This window comes from Thermobia domestica, chromosome 6 (assembly GCF_964235325.1).
Source record: "Thermobia domestica chromosome 6, izTheDome1.hap1.1, whole genome shotgun sequence".
Lineage (NCBI taxonomy): Eukaryota > Metazoa > Arthropoda > Insecta > Zygentoma > Lepismatidae > Thermobia > Thermobia domestica.
The window spans coordinates 77808373-77820457 of record NC_137459.1 but is presented as its reverse complement, the minus strand read 5'-3'; the positions used below and the strand labels follow the sequence as shown (position 1 = coordinate 77820457).

At 35.5% G+C, this 12085-nt stretch overlaps 1 protein-coding gene across 1 annotated transcript in view; it reads left to right on the top strand.

Annotated features, from left to right (window-relative positions):
• The window catches only part of LOC145688064 (uncharacterized), a gene marked incomplete in the record, with an annotated part of 846580 nt that overhangs the window by 70196 nt on the left and 764299 nt on the right, over positions 1–12085 (top strand).

Sequence of the window (12085 nt, the reverse complement as noted above, 5' to 3'; positions counted from 1 at the left end):
ATAACACCCGTGGTCCTGTTTTGATATCAAACAAGTCTTCTGACTTTCCTCTAAATTGCCTGCAAATTTCACAGTTCTAGCTTTTACGAGTGCTTGGTACAATGAAATTAAACATTTACACACGAATTATGGGACAGTATATATACCTTAGATTGTTACTGAAAGATAATTTTAAACGAAAACACAATTGTTAACAAAGAGTTCCAGGAAAAGAATGCATAATGTTGACAACTCTATATTTTCCCTTTTTTAAAACGTTTAAAGCCTAACACATTTTTCCAACACCAAGGCTATATGAGATGCTAATCTACTGTTCAATGAAATTACATGTTGATCCACTAACTATTTAGATTAGACCAGTGGTTCTCAAACTTTCCGATAATGCAGACCTCCTGTTCATTCAGGAAGTGACTTGCGGACTCCCTTGCAATGCTATCTGAAATTTCACATTTAAAAAATACACTAATTAGAATTACCACTGACAAGGAAAAGATTTTAAAACAGTAATGCAATAAGTAATTTATCCTAAAGATTCATAATCGTTTCCTAGTGAACGAAATTTCACTTGAAAATACAGTAATTTTCAAGACTGAAAAGGAATCTTTTCTTCTTCTTCTTCTTCTTCTTCTTTTTTAAAAAAGAAATCCATTTAATAAACAACTTTCTCATATGTGGGATCACTAATGTGAGGAATGAAATTATTTGTTTTTCCATAAGTACATTGACATCTGAAATAGTTTTTGTCACCATCAATCTTAGGTTCAGACCAATTTGAGTCAACAGTTACTTGCAATGGCGGATCTATGATAGGAACATATTTTGGGAAGGGTTTCTCATAGTTCTTTTAAATCCCAGAATTGGGGAGGCTTGATGTATATAAGCATAGGAGTGATTGACATTTACTTTTTTTTTGTTTTAAATCTGGAGTTGGTGTTACTGATGGAGCTTTCCGCCACTTGAAGATGAAATCCATGAAACTCCGAGGCGCCGTGCAGTTTATGTAGAATTGCTTTTGAAAAAGTGTTCCAACAAAGAACGAATTTCTCTCACTTGAAGTAGTTCTATACAACCGTTGATCGGCTTCAGGGCAGGAATTTAGTAAAATAGGAAAACATTTAAATTTGCAAACGTAGTATAATTACTAATTGCTTTCCTTTTAGTAACTGAAAATGTACTCCTTGAATAACAGAGTTGTGAGTTCCATTTTGTTACAACACATTTTAATTTTTAGGTGTCGTGGATACCCTGGCTGGATCCCACGGATCCCATGGGTCTGCGGATCTTACTTTGGGAACTACTGTATTAGACTGCTGATTGCACACACAGAGATATGCGTATTAGTGAATGAGCTACTCAGACCTCAATATGTAGGCCTATTGTTGTTTCTGAAATTATGTAACTATATTAATCACAATTTTATTTCATATTAAAAAGAAACGAATTCATTTAACAGTAAACCATTGTATATTTTATGTATTACTAATAGTTTCTACTTTCAGAAGTAGCCACCATCTCTCGTGAAAAGTTTTGAGTTTAGTGTTTCTTTTAAGCACAAAGACTGTATGAGAATTGTACCTACCGTGGAATACAAACCATATGCCCTAGCAGCACAGGGAGTAGGGCTAACTGTGAGAAACGGTAGGCTACCAACCTTACAACGTTAGTCCTACGCTGTAGCTGTCCGCTGTGTAACCATTTGCTAACCAAATCAATTGCAAGCACAGTCCTGTAAAAGGAAACATAACTGCGATCCGGAGCGCAAAGTTGAAGCTGCTGGACAAATGACGGCAAATAGTTGCTTGACCAACGCATACTCTAAACTACGGTGGGCCAACGTATTTTATACTTTTACATTCGCAATTCCCAATTTCCAACCATGTTGACCATTAGCCTACGTAGGGTGGTAAAAATATTTTCTTATAGTAAGCTCCCACCGAAAGCCTTATTATTCTGTAACGGTATGCGTCAACTCAACGCGGAATTTGCGTTTTGGTTTGCAATAATGGGCATAGCAGTTATAATTTCTTGTTGTGTGGTTTGCGTTGAGTTACGGCAAGCAAATTTTGAGTACCTTCCAAAATGGCGGATTAGAAATGCAAAAGACACATATGTTAATCATATAGCCAGATACGAACTTTTAACAATACATGTATTATTATTTCAAACAAATGTATTTTTTGAGAGGTAATGAATACTTACAGGAGTGAGGACGTAGAACTTAAAGAGAATTAGATAGTCAGTTTTATTAAACAACGCTCCATTAAACCTCAGCAATAAAATGTGCAGTCGGATTAAAGAAAAATGAAATTAAATCTTTCAGTTTTGGGTTCCAAGGATGTGCCATGTACTTGATTTGATTCGAGTTTGAGTCTAGCGTCCTATTAGCAGCAACTGTATATGAGACGTGAGCTTACATATTAGCGAGGGATACGAACCACGTGAGCTCCCGCTGGGAATCGAACCCTAGTCTCCGACGTCAAAAGCGCTTACGCTAACTACTTAATGATTGAGCTCTGTTATGCCGTATAGGCTAAATAAGACGGCGAAAATGAGAATGGATGAAATGGTGGAATGAGGAAAGTGGGAGGAAACGAGACGACCATGATAAAAACTCACACATATGGTGTTTGTTTACCGCAAATCCCACTTGGAATGAGCTGGGATCGAACAAGGGACTTCTGCACCAGAAGGGAGTCAGATTAAAGAAAGAAAATACTTCAAAACCTACTCTTCTTTCACAAGCTTACATAGAAATAGTAGCCGGACAAGAAAAGCAGAACGGACGAAGGATTGCATTTACATATCAGATGCCATCCAACTTGTCATTCAGGTATTATGTCCATCCTTACATTTTGTTTAAGAACATCCATAAATATGAAATAAAAAATAAATCTTAAAAAAATATACATAAAATAGCGTCGTGTAAACATTTGACTACTTTTTCTTTGTTGACACCTTTAAAGAATCAAATGTTTGAACTTGACTAAGCATTTAAAGAATGCGATAATTCTTTTGATGCTCAAACGCATTTTTTTTTTCCGCGTTGGAAAGTCTAAGACAAGTACAAGGAAGCACACAATATAAATATTGAGAAAATGCTACATGAAAAGAAAATGCTGACTGTACCAAGAAGCTTTTTACAGAATCTTAACTTTCTATCGCACTCTTGGAAATAATTCTTTTCAGATTTTCCGTGAAGACAAGAGATAATTGGCGGGACAAATGCTGTTTAACTAACCGAAAAAACACACGTGAGGCATGCAACTATATGCTGACTCATCAAGACTTTTATGATGAAATTGACAAAAAAATAGAAAAAAAAGAAAGCTGTTTGACAAAAATTAGACGAATTCTAAGAGGAATGAATAAATAGAGTCGTCGTTGAAAGGACAAGAGAGGTTGGCTAACCTATAGTTTCAGTCTTTCCCATCCTACAGTTGAAGACGAAGGGTTTGCTAGTACGAGATGATTGTCTGTGGAGGTTAATAATTCCATTCAACTAGCAGTCCTTATCCTAAGAAAGTTATTCCTTGTAATTCATATTCTTGACAGAAACTTTGAGGAAGTTTTAGTTTGAGGGACCCGTAGAAATAAAAGATATAAGAAATAATACAGGATTCATAAAAAATAAAAAAATAAAAAAGAGAACTTTAATTTCTTAAGATTTAATAACAATATTTTCAAAATACTTTCTTAAGTTATCTGCCCCGTACCAAAACTATCTTGCAAATTATCCATGAGAAACACTCATTTGTAATCAAACGAATAATACCTACGAGTTTAGCGTGTGCGAACTCAGTTTCAATTTCTGGTGCTTGTATTTAAAGATAGCAAAACTTTGCTGAAGAAAATCAGAAGCAAGAATGGCGATAGAGTAATTACTGACCACTCATAACAAATAACTTAGCTAAAGTTCTTCATGATCTGAACTACCATTTACTTAGCAGCCTTTTGTCTTTTTGTTTTACATCTTTGTGGAACACTAAGATTATGAAGGAAAGAACACACTATTAACGAGGGCTCCGAAATTTGATTCCAGTGCAGCTAATGGGTGCACAGATCATCATGAAAGATCAGCCCTTACAGTGTGAGTCGTTTCCCACCACACTACCTAGTCCCCAAGATAGCTGGAAAAAGGACCACAAAACTGGTCCTGGCAAGCTAGGTTTTGTTCTACTATTTGATTGGTTGGCTTCCAGTTTAACGTTCCTTATAACACCGATGCTATGTGAGCCATAGATTAACCCCTTAACATGGGATCTGAATCACACGGCTTCTCACCAGATTAAGCCCGGACCTTCAGCGTCGAAGACGAGTAGAATAATAATGTAATAACGAGGACGCTCTATTGTTTAATTGTCCACGAGGGCGTTTATAGGTGGCATTAGCGACTTGACACTTGTGAGGAAAGAAAGAGAAAAATAATTTTTCAGCTTGTTACTATGTAAATGTCCACTGTTAAATACTTTAGTTAGAATGTAAGACTTTCAAACATACTGACCGATAATCTTTGTCAAGTAGCTGGAATTATATCCAGCAGTAACCTTGTCAAGAAACTAACCGGTTAACTCCGTGACACTAGAACCCATACAGATCCATGGCTGGCTCTAAATGATATGTTTAACTGAATGATGTGTGATCATCACATAGGCTCCTAACATCATTCATTGTTTCTGGTTTTCAGAGCCAGAGCTTACTTCTTTCCAATTGTGTTGGGGTACTGGAGCAAGATCTACAATTCTGAACATAAAATAACAGACAAATTCTGACCAAAGCATATATTAACTAATAAATAATAGCGTTACAGTTTCAGCAAATTAACTTTGCCTTCATCAGACACATTAGTTAATATATGCTTTGGTCAGAATTTGTCTGTTATTTTATACAAGAAGTTCCAAAGCTAGAATGAGTGGAATTCTGAACACTATAAATCCTTTTCCGCTGGTCTATTGGCCAGCGCATGTGCTTGTGGTGCACGTAGTCATGGGTTGGATTCCCAGTAGAGAGTTTAAAAAATAATTTTACAATAATTCACTTTCATTAATCATCAGTCTCCTTTAGTATAAAGGTAATAATCGTGGGATATTAAATTAAACAAAAATAGCGGAATTTTATTTTCTGAACTATCTAGCGGAAGTTAAATACAAACCAAGTGTTCTAAAGGCACGGTATTTGATTACAATAGATTACTAATTTCATCATTATCACAGATATTCTGCCATTATTGGCAGGTCACTTACGGCAAATGAGAAGCTTTCATGTTCTGCAGTTTTCAGCTAACCTCTTCCTCTTCACGTATGTTTTGATACCGTCCATCAACTGAAGCCTCTTTCACCCCTTCTTCCCTTGCCTGCCACCATACTCTTCTAGCACAATCATCATGACACAGTTCCTTCTCACCCAATGTCCCAACCAGTTTATCTTCCTTTTTTCAATCACACCTAAAATTGTTCTTTTCTTCACCATTTTTCCACACTCTCATTCGTTTTCTATCTGACCCAGTTAATTTTATGCATTCTTCTCCACACCCATATTTTGAAACCTTCCAGTCATTTTTCGTTATTTTTGCACAATGCTCATGCTTCTGCTCTATACAGTTCAATACACCACATGAAGCATTTTATTAGTATTTTTTGCCAACTCTTTATTCAAGGTTCTATAAAATATATTTTTCTTCCTCCTACACGCTCCTTCCACCATTTTGTCCTTGCTTTTACTTCACATTTACACTTCATACCATCAGAAATAATACTACTCAGATATCGAAAACTAATCAGTTGTCCTATTTTCTCCCCTTCTACTTCTAAATTTGGCACCGACCGCTTCGTTCCAATCACCATGCCTTTTGTTTTCCTACCGTTTATGCTCATTCCACATTATTCACAGCTCTTTCTCAAGTCCTCTAGTATCTTATTGATTGTCTTTCTAGATTTCGCAACAAGCTCCATATCATATGCAAACCATATTGGATCGACCATACCTCTTAATACAATCAATTTCCGAAATACAATCTTTTTCACTATATTTGCTAAATATATATTAAATAACGTCAAGCGAGAGACAACATGCCTATCAACCTACCATTCTAATTGCACTCTCCTCTGAAGTTTCTTCCCCTACTCTGATTCTTACTTGCGCGTATTTGCTAGTTCATATATAAGTTTCTTATGAGTCTTCGATCTTTCCATCTCAACTTTCTTTCGAACTCCCAACAAGAATTCTCAATTTACGTGGTCAAAGGCCTTTTCTAGATCAACAAATACAACACACATCTCTTTTCCTTCTTCTATATTTTCTTTCCCCGATTATCCTTTATATGCTAATTGCATTTCTTGTACCCTTTCCTCTCCCAAACCTTAACTGTTCCTTCTCAACTTCATCATTTGTTCTTCCATACAAAGTTCTGCTAAGTATTTGAAGCATAATATTTGTTGTATGCGATGTAAAACTAATTGCTGTATGGTTCTCATCTCTTTGGGTACTTAGCCATCGGTATCATGATCGTCTTCAAGAAGACATGTTTGCACTTTTCTGTTTCATATATTTCATGGCAGAGTCGGGAAAATTCATTTTGCATTGTCTTTCATGTTCTTAATGAATTTGATTCGCATAGTACCTATCTCAGTTGCCTTTCCATTACTAATCTCGGATATGGCTTTTCCAATCTCGTCTCGAAGAATATTGAATCATGTGTCATTCTCGCGTACTTCATTTTCTACATAGACATCTAGGCAATGCGGTCTATCCCTACTCTCATTCAAGTCCTCAACATATTCTTTTCATTTTCCTAAGACTTCACTCCTCTCGCTTACTACCTTCCCGTTCTCTTTTATACTTTCATCATAACTCTCTTTTCTTGGGGGTTTCCTTCTCAGTATTAATATGATGAAAGACAATCTAAAAATCTTAAGGCGTAGAAACTACAACTGTTGTTTGTTAGTGATGTATAGTATTACATAGATATTCCTTTTCTTTTCGCTGAATACAAAATTAAATTTTGCACATAAAATGAAGCCATCAACACAGAAATCAAAACGAAGAAATTCTACAAAAACTTAACGTATCAAGTATGTATTAGGAAAATTACTGCATAAGTGACTTAAATTTAATCGATGTGATCCTTGCCAGTCCAGTACTTTGGATTGGACTTGGAGGTTAATAATTACGTCCGCGTTGGGACCATGTGTCCACGTCACGGCAAAGACAACTGACCAAAAGGCAGGGCGGCAAAATTAAGAAAAACAAGATCATACTACTAAAGCAAATAAAGACCACCACAAAAGAAAGAATAAAAAACGCTGCAATAATAAAGCAACATTCAATAGTTCAAAAAATAAACAGCGAGCATAAAAATATAACAATATATATAAATTAAAAACAATAAAACAGAATAGAATAAATAAAACTCAGCAGCGAGAAAGAAATATGAAAGGAACAAAAAGGCTCAGTGAACGTTTCTAGAGTCAGTAACACGAAAAGAAACAAGAAATAACTTGCTGAACAGAAACAATGTCATCGCCCAAAGTACATCTGAAAGCACTGGGCAGTCCGATACGTTCTCTGATATCTGAGTATTTGGGACATTTTATAAGAATGTGGCGAATACTCACATGGACGAGACATTCCTCAATGAAGAATACTGTATGAGGTAGATGTAGTAAGTCTTATGAGACTGAATGATGGTGTTCGTTTTAATTTCATGGCCATTTCCAGTTAAAGAATGGTCTTAAAAGTGTTGAGACAAAGGTGATTTGAGGTTAAAGGCCAAAGACATGCATGCTAGTTACTTAATCAGCGCGACAACTCATATATCATCGCGTTTTAGAACATATAATACTTTTACAGGCAATTGCAAATTAGATTACCACTTTCCGTTCGTTGAAACTTATTTTAGTCTTTAAACAAGATAATTGTTGAATGTGAATACGAAACTTTCCATAAGGTCGCCAGTGATGCTCTTTATCGCTTTCTGAAGGACAATAAAGCAAATTTATTCAGGGAAATATATTTAAGTCTAGTTGTTTCCCCCTCTTCTTTTTATTACTTAAAACGCCATTTTGCAAACGTGTTTCTATCGATAGTAGTAGAAAATCTTACAACTTTTGCATTCTTCCCGTTTATTACCTGTGGCTTAGAGAAGAAAAATGGTAATTGTATATTGCATCAAGCAAAGTGTTCGTAGTTTTCCTGTCGCCTTAGAGCTAAAGAGATGCAAGCTAATGAATGTCAGGGACGAGAGCAAGCAGTCTTTTCTGATTCTCCGTGTCATGATTGGAACGACTTAAAACCACCAAGGTTTTTGCGATAAGATGAGGGAAACTTGGGTTCAAGGCGTAGACGTTAGATTTCCTGTGTAACGCCTCCAACTGCGCTCATTTGAGCGTTTGGAAGCTTGCCAGTTTAACACGAAGAAACGAAGGTGAAAATCTAGCCTCCTAAGTTAGTAGGGAAAATATTTTATCATCTTTATGTATATTTTTAAAAAGAAGCAACTACGAAATTTTACACTTTGAGGGAAGACATTTAAAATAGTATTTTGTCTCACAAATTACTGCAGTGTATCCATCATGATAGGATATTCCTGAAGTCAAAATTGGTCAAACTCATTGTTAATTTTAATTAGTAGCTAGATTATTCTTACAATATGTTCTACAGAAGTGATCGCCAAACCGTCGATCGCGAGCTATTAGTAGCTCGTGGGAACATTTTTCTGTAGATCGCGTTAACGCTCCAGTTGGCTAAACTTGATTCATTAACTGAGCTAATACTAACGACAGGGGGCGCTGACGACAACAACTGCTTGTTTTCCTGCGCAAATGCCATTGTCAGTCTCATCTCACAGTCTCATTGTATACGCTTGGGATTGTGCACGTTATGTTTATCGTGTATATATTAGACATTTGCTAACTTGGATAGTTTGATTCCATATTTACTAGAAATGTAAGTTTATAGGCAATAAACAAATGTTTCTTTAATGAAAAAGTTGGTAGTTCTTTTGGTTGGTAGCTCAGAGTAGGATTTAAAAATGGCACGGTAGTTCAGAAGCTTCATAAGTTTGGCGATCACTGTTCTGCAACTTTTAAATTGTATATATAGTATATTGGCTAAAGATGCCCCACTGAGTGAAGACGCCCCTGCTCGAATTGCTCAAGACCTGTGAATCGTGGTCACAGGACTTGCCATTCGCGTGAAAGGGTATACAGTATAGAGTAAATATATGTGGAAGTTGCATCGGAGAAAGAAGCTCCTTTTGTTCAGGCCTGTTCACAAAGCTATGTTACTCTTATTTCAATGCCTATAATTTTAGAGAGTGAAACATAGTAATGCTCTTGACGGTAGCTAAATAGATGTACATGAATAAAACATAATTGCTTAAGAACTTCAGTTTTTTACAAACGCTAATGTGCTCTTTTGTGTTCCTGTGTCTATGAGTATGTCACGTGATCGACTGGGGCGTCATTGCTTCAAAATTGGGGAAGTTACCCCAGTGAAATCGAAGCAAAGATGCCCCACTTTATAACATTAACATTTTAAGATTTCTGTTCAGGACAACCAGTTTATGAGGTGTTGCAAAGATTTGTAAGTTCGTTATGTTTTAAACTATGTTTGGTTTAAATATAAAACACTAATTGTTCTGTAATAACTTGTAATTAGTTGTTCACTCAGAAGCAAACGGGAAATTCCCGTTTGCAGCAAGGGCTTGGTCTCCTGGTTGGGTTGCTGCTTTCCATGATGTAATATTCTTTTTATGAACTATTTTCTTTTCGCTCCTTAAACGTTGTACTGAATGAACTTCACATAATGTATATGACATTAGTTGGCTAGCAAGCTGTGGTTTCGTGTCCCTTTGGTGCACGAAATCCCGGGTTCGATTCCTGGTGTGAACGTCTTTGAAAATTTGAACGATTACGGTGGTTTGGATTTAAACTGAAGGTTCACTGCATGTCACTGCGTTAATAGTGATCGCAAGAATCCAAGTTTGAAGAAAATGAACAAATGCTAATAATATCTAAAGTTCTCAATTCTTTTTTCTTTTATTTTTATCCATTACTTACAAACGGATTTAGAAAATATACATGGAGAATACTTGTCATTTTCTTGAAAATGTTCTTTATATTTAATAGAAATTAAAGTTAGTAATATCAGTGATACAAAAGCGTAGATGCCTGTTTCTATGATGTTTATGAACACATTTTGAAAAATTGTAAAACTGGGGTATCTTTCCCCCATATGCATGCCGAAGATGCCCCACTTGAAGGTTTCTGTAAATGGTTTATTTTAAGTTCTTAATTTACTGAAATCAAATTGTCTTTCAAGATATTACAAACAAGACATTAATCTTCTAATTGATCATAAATTCAACAATCTCATCTCAATTGCAGGAGTGGAATATGGGTAATAATATAAAAGTTGGGCATCTTTACCCAAGTTACTCTAATAGCAATAACAGCGTATTCAATCAAATAAATAAACTTTAAATTCAATCTCGCAGCAGTGAGCTTCGAGGTGGATAAACGCCATGTATGTAGATGTTCTCAGGGTTCTCTCGTTTCTCCCAACTTTCACCGTTCCACCAATTCGTTCATTATCTTCATCGACGCCTGCCTTAGTCTCAGTGAATAATTGTGGGGTGATAATTAAAATACATAAAGAAACTGATTTTTATACGATTACTCAAATATTTTGATAGAAATAGTTAAACAAAGTTTTACCTTATGACTACAGCATTTTGTCAGATTTTTATAACTTGAAAGAAAATAAGAATTATTAAAGGGCCATTCTAATGTTCCCTTCTCACTTCTTAATGACGGATTCTTCATATCTCAAAGCAAACAATTCTGATTGGTTATTTTTCAGACTCAGGACTTCAGATTAAGCTATACCATCCAAATATAACTTAATTTACATGGTCTAGTTCCATCTTAAATGCCCAGTATATATTTCTCGAACTTTTTCTTATTTAAGGGTCAAACTTAGACTCAATTTTTGTGAATCCTAGGGACTTAAATAAAGTAACAGAGAAGATGACTTACTTGAAGGAATTCAGGAGTTACAGCCTCAGTTAGATCACGATAATAAATCCCAAAATTAATCTTTAGTTAGAGTGTTTAACATTGTAATTTTGTGTGTACCACCATGCAGGTTCCTTAGGACTCTTATCACCATATTATTTTCTGAAGATTACTAATTACCGAGCCGAGAATTGAACTCTTAGTTATCGGGTTTTGATCTGTTTAAAAATTTGATATAGTTGCTTACACAATCAGAGCCGGCTCTACCATATATGCAACACGTGTATTTCCAACGGTGCGGCAAAATTTGTCTTAATTATACTATTTAAAATAATATTTATTGTTGGAAAAAGACTTCAATTTACTATGTTGACTATTTGAATACCACACTCATAAGTCATGTTTAGGTCTCATTAGTTTAAGGTCACATGGACAGTGCTAAAGCAAATAGTCAACAAATCTCAGCATGAATTGCTTGATTGTTGTCAAATACAAGAACTCAATTCTCTAACATTAGCGAACACCTGCTTGATTTAGTTAGTTATCACAGTTTTGTTATGAAAACTAGTTTTGTCTTTGTCGGAAACAAGTTCCTTGTCACTGAAGGATAAAACAAGTTTTTTAACAGATGTAGAAGAAAAATCAATAAATAAAGATACAAGAGCGAGCTGCACTGGAATTGCGAACTGATCTTTACTTCATCTTTCAGTAACATAATAGATTATTATTTAAAGAAAAAAACAGACACAACAGGATTGTATTTGTAGTGTTTCGGCCTTTCTGAGTGCGAGTGACCTTTTCCTCTCCTTCGTTGTTCATTATGGGGTAGCATACTTAAAATTCTGGCTTTGAAGGTATCTTCTTTCTGTAGAAAGGGGACGGCAAATGATGCCATTGTATGGGGCGGAAAATTAGGACCGGCCCTGCACATAATATTATATGGATTCAATTTTGTTTTAAAGAAATACTTAGGGTATTTTAACAGCTTACTTAAATTTATGAAGTTATGTCCCGAGTTATTGCTCTCTTAAATGTAAATAACATCAGGACATACTTAAATTGTGAATTGTTGA